Here is an 11,336-nt window from a genome sequence, read left to right as displayed (position 1 = left end):
TCATGCCTCCACGAAGATCTGAAGTTCTTATAAACCCTTCCATACTAACTGGGGATGATGTTGATGGGACTCTCTCTACTTATAGAGTCCATACTCGATCTAAGGGTCCAGTACCTGATGGTTCAAGAGTTCTATCGATTCCCTCTAGTCCTCCTCCGATTTCTTACGATAAAGTATGGAATGCTGAGTTTCTTCATTCAATTCATATGATGATCAGTTGGCATCTTTTTAGGCTGAGCGTGATGTATCTTCAACTCCCTCTTTTGAGGCCATAAGGGCTGGCCAGCATATAAGGTTAAGTTCTTCTACCTTTACAGGTGTTAAGGTTAAGAAAAATCCCCATTATTTTTTGGATGAGATAGAAAAGATTTTCAGAGTCATGCATGCCACTAATGTGGAAGGGGTGGATTTTGCATCCTATCAATTGCAGGATGTGGTGTACCAATGGTATGAGAAGATGGAACGGACAAGGGTTGGTGTTAATGAATCTTCTTTGTTGGAGGATTTCACTAATGCTTTTCTGGATAGCTTCTTTCCTCTAGAGTTGAGGGAAGCAAAGGCAAAAAACTTTGTTAATCTTAAGAAAGGAAAATATCCATCAAGGATTATGCCATGAAGTTTCACTAATTGTCCAGGTATGCTCCAGAGATGGTGTCGGGTATGAGGGCTTGGATGAGAAAGTTCTCCTTATAATTATCTCATGAGTTGGTCCTTGAGAGCAAGGCGGCTTTATTGATCAATTACTTGGACATCTCTAGATTGGTTATGTATATGCAACAAGTAGGGGAAGAGAAAAAGAAATAGGTTGAGTTTAGCGAAAGGCAAGGAAAGAGATTTAGGCCTTTTGATCAAACTGGTAGAGATAATTTATCCTCCGCTTATGATCCTTACCCAAATCTATCGGCTGGTTGTCGGTCTTAGTTTCATGGTGAGTTTTGGGCACAAGGAGCCCATTCTCATACTAGTAGATTTTGTGGTCAGCATCATCGTGGCCAATGTAAGAAAGCGAGGAACAGATATTTTAGATATGGTCAAATTGGGAACATGAAGTGAGAGTGCCCCTCTCTATTAGCTTCTTAGGCAAACAGGGCCCCTATTGCTACTTCGTTTACTCCTGTACTGAAGGGTGCTATTTCTACTTCTATTTCAGGCATCGGCACTAGCTGAAATCGCTTATATGCACTTGCTACTCTCTAATAGTCTGAGGTATCTTCAGATATTGTTACGGGTATATTGAGACTTTTCTCCTGTGATGTGTAATGTTTGATTGATCTAAGGTCCACTCTCTCTTATGTGACCCCATTTGTGGTTGTGTATTTTGGTTTTTGTCCTGAGTATGTGTCTGTTCCTTTTTCTATTTCTACGTCAGTAAGAGACTCTATGTTTCTTAAAAGAGTCTGTAAGGGGTGTGGTAGCTATTGGTAGTAGAGAAACTCTAAAAGACTTAATAGAGTTAGACATGGTTGATTTTGATTTTACTCTGGAGATGGATTGGTTGAATCCATGCTATGCTTCCTGAGATTGTCGGACCTATAAGGTCAGGTTTAAATTCCCTAATGAGTCATTCATTGTATGGGAAGGAGGTTCTTTAGTGCCTAAGGGGAGGTTCATCCCATATCTTAGGGCCCAAAAGTTGATTCCTAAAGGGTGTTTGTATCATTTGGTCTGAGTTAAAGATTCTAACTCAAAAAGGTCCTTATGTAGAATATGTTCCCATGGTTAATGAGTTTTCCGAGGTATTTTCCGATGACCTTCCTAGTATTTCTCCTGATAGGGAAATTGATTTTGGGGTTGATCTTGTTTCAGACAATTATCCAATTTCTAATCCCCCTTATAGAATGGCTCCGGCAAAGTTGAAGGAGGTTAAGGAGAAATTGAAAGATCTCTTAGATAAAGGTTTTATCCATTCTACTGTGTCTCCTAGGGGTGCTCTCATTTTGTTTATGCATAAGAAGGATGGTTCCTTTCAAATGTGCATTGACTATCGTCAGTTGAATAAGGTGACCATAAAGAATAACTATCCTCTTCCTAGGATCGATAATTTGTTTGATCCGTTTCAAGGTGCGAAGAGTTTCTCTAAGATTGATCTTAGATCTGGTTGCCATTAGCTTATAATTAGGGGAGTGGATATCCCTAAGACTAGCTTTAGGACCCGATATGGTTATTATGAGTTCCTAGTTATGTCTTTTGGGTTGACCAATGCCCCGACAACATTCATGTATTTGATAAATAGGGTCTCCCATATTTTTTGGATTCTTTTAGTCATTGTCTTCATTGGTGACATCTTAGTCTATTCTAAGAGTGAGGTAGGTCATGTCGATCACCTCCATGTTGTGCTGCAAGGATCATTATTTGTCTGCCAAGTTCTTATAGTGTGAGTTTTGGTTGAAGGTTATGACTTTCCTTGGTCATGTTATCTCTAGTGAAGGGATAATGGTGGATCAACAAAAGGTTATGGAGGTTAAGAAGTGGCCTAAGCCTATGAATCCAATCGATATTTGGAGTTTCTTGGGTTTAGTTGGTTACTATAAGAGATTTGTGGAAAGTTTTTTTGACGATAGCTGCTCCATTGACTAAGTTGACCTAGAAGAAAGTCAAGTTCTGATGGTCGGATGTGTGTTACAGTTGTTTTGAGAAGTTGAAATATAAATTGACTTTGGCTCTAATTTTCACCTTGCCCGAGGGTAACAATGGTTTTGTAGTGTATTTTTATGCTTCTCATATTGGGATTTATTATGTGTTGATGCAACATGGTAGGGTGATGTCCTATGCTTCTAGGCAATTTAAAGTTTATGAGAAAAACTACCCTACTAAGGATCAGTAAAGATTTGTCGTCACTATCTCTATGGGGTTGTAATACCCGACATGTTTCTAAGCTAGGAAATGAATTAGTATTCCTACGTATGAAATATCCTATCCTATGATTCATATGTGAGTACATTACTTAAAATGAACATCCTTGAGATAGGATAGCTTATGATGCATTAAGCATGTTCATATGAGTCACTTAAGGTAATACAAGCTAAGAGTTTTTGAATCCATCAAGTTTTAGTGTTCGATTTTGCAAGGGTCATCTTTGAACGAGTATAACTCGATGTTAATGTGGTATTTTTCTGATTTAGACCCACCAAATTGTAAATAATCGAATTATCTTTCCAACGATATCAATTTCGCCTTAATCCAATACCCGAGCGAAAAGTAATGCCCATTTTTGTGAGAGACAGTAAGCATAGGCGATTGGTTAGGCGCAGCCCAACCCAAGCATAGGCGATTGGTTAGGCGCCTCCCAACCCAAGCATAGGCGATTGGTTAGGCACTGCCAAACCCAAGCATAGGCGATTGGTTAGGCACCGCCAAACCCAAGCATAGGCGATCACTTGGGCGCCGCCTAAGTCAATTCCAGGTGTCAAAAACACTCTATTTTGAGTTATTTTAAAGGTAATTAAGTCTTTAAATACTCCTTACACGTCCCTAAATGTAACCCTATGAAATATATAGCTTCTAAACATATTACAACCCTATTTTCATCTCAAAACTCATCATCCAAGAGCATTAAAGGAGAAAACAACTAGGGTTGCATAATTAAGCTTGAAGATCCGATTTCAAGGAAATTCCTCCGTCAATCATCAAGAATATTCCTTCTAAGGTATACGTAGTGTTCATCTGTGGATTCAATTCATTCATAGAGTTCAAGAATCAATCTTTAAATTACAAAAGCTTAGTTGATTGTGGTGATATGATCATACCCATGTTGATGCTTCTTTGTTTTGCTATATAATAGTATGCATGAGTTGATTTATAGATCCCTTTCATCCATAAAGTTCAAACACCCTCTTTTTCATTATAAAGTATGATTTCTATATTGTTGGGAGTTGATGATCATGTTGTTGATATTGGGTGATTCCCAAGATGGAATCTTTATATGTTTGTTATGAATTTAATGATATCATATGAGTTAGAAACATGTAAATTGGGTTGTTCATGATGTATGAATTTGATGATTTCACCTATGCTTAAGATGTGCATGTAAGGTGTTTGATATAATGCCTAAGAAACTAGAAATCATGCAATGTAGCTAAATTGTGACTAAGTGAAGGATTCATGATATGCCTTTACATTCCAATGACTTCTATGTTGTTAATGTGCCTTGTAAATGTTGTTGGAATACTCATGAACTATTCTTATGAGATTATGCTATGTTTACTTGCAAATCCTACTTATGAACAAGATGTATGATGATCATGCAATCCACTTGAACTTCTATGCTATTGGTATATGTTGCCAATATGATTATGCAATGAACATGATATTAAGATTGTGCAAGTACTTCCATGTGATATGAAATCCTTTCAATGCAATACATTGTTGATAACCATGCATAGTATGAGATCCCTACTTATGATATTAGATATTATGGAATCTACTCATATGATCAAGTCAGTCATGTGTGTCAGTTTCCTTCTATCGAGTCCTGGGGGTACTTATACCCAAAAACTATAGCTGTGTGCCTAAATCCATGTCATGTTTCATGACAACGAACTCAAGATATGATTCCATAGACTTCAGTCAGTAATGTGACTCAGGAAAACCTTATGATCCTAGTCAGTTGTCAGATATCAGTAACATTTTGCCAGTCAATGAAATTCAGTAAGATTAAGTCATGCACAGTCAGTTATTCATGTTCAGTCCTTCCAGATGGGAGTAGAGGTTAGCACCGAGTGAACCCAAGGATGGGAACTCACCCGCCAGTTCAGGGTGTGATTCTTAGTAGCAATCCTTGTGTTCCAGAATTACGTAGCCAGCGTAGGTTGAGACATCTTAACCCGTCAGATTAGGGTTGATGAGGTGGCTTAACCCATCACGTATTCATGGTCCTAGTTTCTATATATGTGTGTTAGTCAGTCAGTGTTGTTCATGCATAAAACCCTTTATGTTCAGCCTACCTTCCTCGTATACTCAGTACTCTATTTGTACTGACGCATTTGCGCTATATTGCTTTCTTTTCATGTTACACCATAGATTCTGAGCACGAGCTCCAGCCCAGCAGTAGCGGTAGCATTCCAATTGCAGAGACACTGTGAGTCCTCATTGGTTCGAGGATAATATGATTTGATTCATTTATTTATTTCTTCAATTCAGTTTTACGGAGTTAGTTGGAGACATGTTCCTTCAATTCCTTATTCAGACAGTTTAGAGGCTTTCAGATTTATGTTCAGATTTACGTTCAGATTGAGTTGTTTTTGGAATTTTCACCCGCATGATTGTATTAAGTTGAACCTTATGGCCTTACAGTTCTATGTATTCTGCATTATTATATCATGATTAGCAGTATACAGGTACAGATATCATGGGTTAGCTTGTAGTCCCTCTGGGTCATGAGCACTGTGTAGCATTTCGGTTCATCGAATCGAGGTGTTACAAACTTAGTATCAGAGCCTAAGGTTCAATAGTATCCTAGAAAGTCTGAAAGCCGCATCTAGTAGAGTCTTATACATGCGTGTGTTGTGCGCCACATTTATGTGCGGGAATCTATAAGATATTTTAGGAACAATCCCCTTTCTTCATTATTCATGTCATGATAGTGAGCATAATCACAAGTTAAACTCTCAGTCTAATCCATTCTTCTCTTATTCCAGACCATGGCCCCAAAGAGAAGAAACCAGCCAGCTCTTCAGCTCAAAGATCCTTTGGGAGAACATGTTTCCCATGCGGAGTTTAGAGCCGTATTTACCACACTTGCTCAGTCCATGGCTGCACAAAATGAACGGCCACCATTCATTCCAGCTAATCCAGTGGCCACTACCAAAGCAGCTAGGGTTCGGGACTTCACCCGGATGAACCCTCCATCTTTCCATGGGTCTAAGTCTGATAAGGACCCTCAGGAGTTCATTGACCAAGTCCAGAAGGTCATTGACATCATGGATGTTACTTCTATTGAGAGTGCTGAGTTAGCCGCCTACTAGTTACAGGACTTTGCTCATGATTGGTACAAACAGTGGAAGTCTGAGAGGTTAGATGATTCAGGCCCTATCGAATGGGAGAAATTAGTCACAGCCTTCTTAGATAAATTCTTTCCCCAAGAGCTGAGGGAAGCCAAAGTTCTTGAGTTCATCAACCTCGGGTAGGGGAATATGACGGTTAGGGAGTGTTCTCTCAAATTTACTCAGCTAGCCAGGTATGCTCCTCATGTGGTTGCAGACAATAGAGCTAAGATGAGCAAGTTCGTGTCAAGGGTTAATGATAGCGTGGTAAATGAGTGTAGGTCTGCCATGCTGATCAATGATATGACCTTAGCCAGACTCATGACCTATGCCCAGTAAGTAGAAGAGTAGAATTTTAAGACTAGGGAGTGGCAGAACAAGATAGCAAGGTCAGGTAATTTCAACTTTGCTCACCCAAGTCAGATGGAGAAAACCGTTCACAGTTTCGCTCGAAGTCAGTCGTTCCAGCTCTTTTCTCTTCCAGCACTCCAGTGTCGAAGTTTAGAGACGACAATAGATACAAAGCGCCAGGATTTAAATCTCAGGGTAGTGTTAGCAGTTCCCAAACAAATCCCCTTTGTCAGACTTGTGATAAGAACCACAAGGGCATTTGCAGAGCCGGTAGTGATGTCTATTTTGGTTATGGCAAACCAGGCCACAGGATTAGGGAGTGTCTACTGTCAAGTCTTCAGTGTCAGCAAAATTATTCTACAGCTCAGTCTAGTCGGCCAAACCAGCAGGGTGCCATTTCCAGTTCTACAAGTGGACAACGCCCAAACAGACTCAATGCTCTTCAGTCCCGGTAGGATCAGGAAAATTCTCCAGATGTCATTACTGGTACATTATAGATCTTCCATGTTCATGTTTATGCTTTGATAGATCAAGGTGCATCTTTGTCTTTTGTTACTCCATACATAGCAGGCGATTTCAAAATCAGTCCTAAAGTCCTAGCAGAGCCCTTCTTAGTCTCTAGCCCAGTGGGTAAAACCATTATAGCTCAGCAGGTATACAGGAACTGCCCGGTTATGATATCTCATAAATCCATGTTAGCAGATTTAGTGGATTTAGAGATTACTAATTTTGATATCATTCTCGGCATGGATTGGCTTCATTCCTGCTATGCCACAGTCGATTACAGAAATAGGATAGTTTAGTTTCAGTTCCCAAATGAGCCCGTCCTAGAGTGGAAGGGTAGCATTTCAGCGTTTAGGTGTCAAATTGTTTCCTACCTTCGGGCAAGGAAAATGATTTCTAAGGGGTATGTGTATCATCTCGTGCATATTAAAGATTCCAGTTCTAAATATCCTAGCCTCGAAATAGTCCCTGTTGTTAATGAATACTCAGATGTCTTTCCCGAAGATCTTCCAGGCATTCCTCCCGAAAGGGAAATAGACTTCAGCATAGACCTTCTTCCAGATACTCAACCTATTTCTATTCTACCATACAGAATGGCACTAGTAGAACTCAAGGAACTGAAAGATCAGTTGAAGGATCTCTTAGATAAGGGATTCATCAGACCCAGCGTTTCCCCATGGGGTACGCCAGTATTATTTGTGCACAAGAAAGACGGTTCTCTCAGGATGTGTTTTGATTACCTTCAACTCAACAAGGTCACGGTCAAGAATAGATATCCTCTACCCAGGATTGTTGATCTATTCGACTAACTTCAGGGTGCCAGTTACTTCTCCAAGATAGACCTCAGATCAGGCTATCATCAGCTCAGAGTTAGAGAATATAACATTTCAAAGATAGTTTTTCGTACTCAGTATGGTCACTTTGAATTTTTAGTTATGTCATTTGGTCTTACCAATTCCCCTGCAGTTTTTATAGATTTGATAAACCATGTGTTCAAGCAGTACTTGGACATGTTTGTCATAGTCTTCAGAGATGATATTCTGGTCTATTCTCGCACAAAGCATGATCATGCAGACCATCTCAGGATTGTTCTTCAGACTCTCAGGGATCACCAATTATTTGGTAAGTTCAGCAAGTGGGAATTTTGGCTAAGATTAGTAGTATTCCTTGGCCATGTTGTGTTCGGTGATGGCATTAGAGTAGATCTGCAGAAAACCAAGGCTGTAAGAAACTAGCCCAGACCCGTATCTCCATCAGATATTAGGAGTTTCTTGGTTTTGGCTGGCTATTATAGATGGTTTTCCGATGAATTTTATTCTATTGCATCTCCCATGTCCAAATTGACTTAGAAGAAGATTAAGTTTTAGTGGTCAGATTCATATGAGAAAAGCTTTTAAGAGTTGAAGACTCGACTCACCTTTGGTCCAGTTCTAGCTATTCCAGATAGTTTAGACGGTTTTGTGGTCTATTATGATGCATCAAGAGTGGGTTTAGGTTGTGTCCTCATGTAGCATGGTAAGGTCATAGCCTACGCCTCCAGACAGTTAAAGCCACATAAGAAGAATTATCCTACTCATGATCTTGAGTTAGCAGCGGTAGTTTTTGCCTTGAAAATTTGGAGGCATTATCTCTATGGAGTTCATGTAGATGTCTTCATAGACCATAAAAGCCTCCAGTATGTCTTTTCCCAGAAAGATCTCAATCTTTGCCAGAGAAGGTGGTTAGAGCTCTTGAAATATTATGACATGAGTGTTCTTTATCATCTGGGCTAGGCCAATATTATGGCTGACGCTCTCAGTCGACTCTCTATGGGTAATATTTCTCACATTGAGATAGTAAGAAAAAGATGGCTCAAGAGATCCATCAGATTGCTATACTAGGCATCCACTTAGTCAATTCTTCAGAGGGTGGTGTATGTGTTCATAGTAGTTCAGAGTCATCTCTAGTTTCTGAGGTGAAAGAGAAACAAGACAGGGATCCTAGCCTTTTCAAGTTCAAAGAGTCAGTTCAGAATCAGGAAGTTGAGGTTTTCTCCCACGGGGGAGATAGTGTTCTTCATTATCAGGGTCGTCTATGTTTTCTAGGTGTAGATGGATTGAGGCAACAAATTCTTACAGAAGCACATATTGCACGATGCTCTATTTATCCAGGGGCCACTAAGATGTACCGTGATATGCGGGAGATCTATTGGTGGAGTGGGATGAAGAGAGATATGGCAGATTTTGTGGCTAAGTGCTCTACATGTCAGCAGGTTAAGATAGAGCATCAGAAACCTATTGGTTCCATGCAAGAGTTCACCATTCCTACTTGGAAGTGGGAAGAAGTTAACATGGACTTCGTGATAGGTTTGCCTAGAACTCGTCATCATCATGATTCAGTCTGGGTCATTATAGATAGAATGACCAAGTCAGCTCATTTTCTTCCTATTTGTACTTCTTATTCTGCCGAGGATTATGCCAAACTCTATATCAGGGAGTTCGTCAGATTACACGGTGTTCCACTATCTATCATCTTAGACAGAGGTACCCAATTCACTTCTTACTTTTGGAAAGCATTCTAAAAGGGTCTCAATACCTAAGTCCATCTCAGCATAACTTTCATCCTCAGAAAGATGGTCAAGCAGAGAGGACCATTCAGACTCTTGAAGACATGCTAAGGGCGTGTACAATTGACTTCAAGGGAAGTTCGGGCGACCACTTGCCTTTGATTGAGTTTGTATACAACAATAGCTATCATTCTAGTATTCAGATGGATCCAGTCGAAGCTCTCTATGGTAGGAGATGTAGATCTCCGATTGGTTGGTTCAAAGTTAGTGAGGCCTCAGTCATAGGTCCTGACTTAGTATTCGACGTCTTAGAGAAAGTTCAGTTGATCAGAGAGAGACATCGGGCTGCTCAGAGCCAACAGAAGTCTTATGCAGATGTTCATAGAAAGGATCTTGAGTTCGAGGTCAATGACTACATCTATCTTAAGATCTCTCCCATGAAGGGAGTGAAGAGGTTTGGCAAGAAAGGGAAACTTAGTCCCCAGTATGTCGGTCCCTTTAGAATTCTTTCTCACTTCGGCAAGGTAGCTTATGAGCTTGAGTTTCCTTCAGATCTAGCCTCAGTCCATCCAGTTTTCCATGTCTCTTTGCTAAAGAAGTGCACAGGTAACCCAGTAGTTGTTGTCCCTATTTAGAGCATCGACATTCAGAACAGCCTCTCTTATGAAGATATTCCAGTTGAAATCTTAGATTATCAGACTCGTAGATTGAGGAACAAAGAAGTCCCTGTAGTCAAGGTTCTTTGGGAAAATCAGTCTCTTGAGGGAGCTACTTGGGAAACAGAAGCAGATATGCGAACCAAGTATCCTCACATCTTCCCCACCAATTCAGATCAAGCTCAAGGTAATAGTTCTTCTTACTCTTATTCAGTTCACGTATATGTTTCCAGTATAAAATTGGTACCTATTAACCATTTCATACTTAGATATGCATTTATGCGTCAGTTTCCCGCGCATCAAATATGCACAAGTTCAGTATGTTTAGCATGCCAGTCATGAGATCAAGTTTCAGTTCTTCATGTTCAGTTCAGGCTCTATTGTCTTCTATCCTTTCTTAGTAAATTCTCATTTGAGGACGAATGTTCCAAAGGGGGAGATATTATAATACCCCGTATGTTTCTAAGCAAGGAAGTGAATAAGTATTCCTACGTATGAAATCTCCTATCCTATGATTCATACTTGACTACATGACTTACCATGAATATCCTAGTGATAGGATAGCTTATGATGCATTAAGCATGTTCATATGAGTCACTTAAGGTAATACAAGCTAAGAGCTTTTGAATCCATCAAGTTTTAGTATTTGATTTTGCAAGGGTCATCTTTGAATGAGTATAACTCGATCTTAATTTAGTATTTTTGCTGATTTATACCCACCAAATTGTAGAGAATCAAATTAGCTTTCCAACGATACCAATTTCGCCTTAATCCAATACCCGAGCAAAAAGTTATGCCCATTTTTGTGAGAAACAGTAAGCATAGGCGATTGGTTAGGCGCCGCCCAACCCAAGAATAGGCGATTGGTTAGGCGCCGCCCAACCCAAGCATAGGCGATTGGTTAGGTGCTTCCCAACCCAAGCATAGGCGATCACTTGGGCGCCGCCTAAGTCAATTCCAGGTGTCAAAAACACTTTGTGTTGAGTTAATTTAAAGGTAATTAAGTATTTAAATACTCCTTACATGCCCCTAAACATAACCCTACGAAATATATAGCTTCTAAACATATTACAACCCTATTTTTATCTCAAAGCTCATCATCCAAGAGCACTAAAGGAGAAAAAAAAACTAGGGTTGCAAAATTAAGCTTGAAGATCTGATTTCAAGGAAATTTCTCCATCAATCATCAAGAATCTTCCTTCTAAGGTATGTGTAGTGTTCATCTATAGACTCAATTCGTTCATAGAGTTCAAGAATCAATCTTTAAAATACAAAAGCTTGGTTGATTGTGGTGATATG

The 11,336-nt window shown here is 39.8% G+C and overlaps 1 pseudogene; it reads left to right on the top strand.

Moving 5' to 3' along the window:
- Positions 1-1,715: 1,715 nt before the first annotated feature.
- On the top strand, positions 1,716-10,172 carry LOC124896737 (annotated as a pseudogene).
- The last annotated feature ends 1,164 nt before the right edge of the window (positions 10,173-11,336 follow it).

The sequence above is a fragment of the Capsicum annuum genome, chromosome 3 (assembly GCF_002878395.1).
Source record: "Capsicum annuum cultivar UCD-10X-F1 chromosome 3, UCD10Xv1.1, whole genome shotgun sequence".
In the NCBI taxonomy this organism is placed as follows: Eukaryota; Viridiplantae; Streptophyta; class Magnoliopsida; order Solanales; family Solanaceae; genus Capsicum; species Capsicum annuum.
This window is presented reverse-complemented; position numbering and strand designations above follow the sequence as displayed.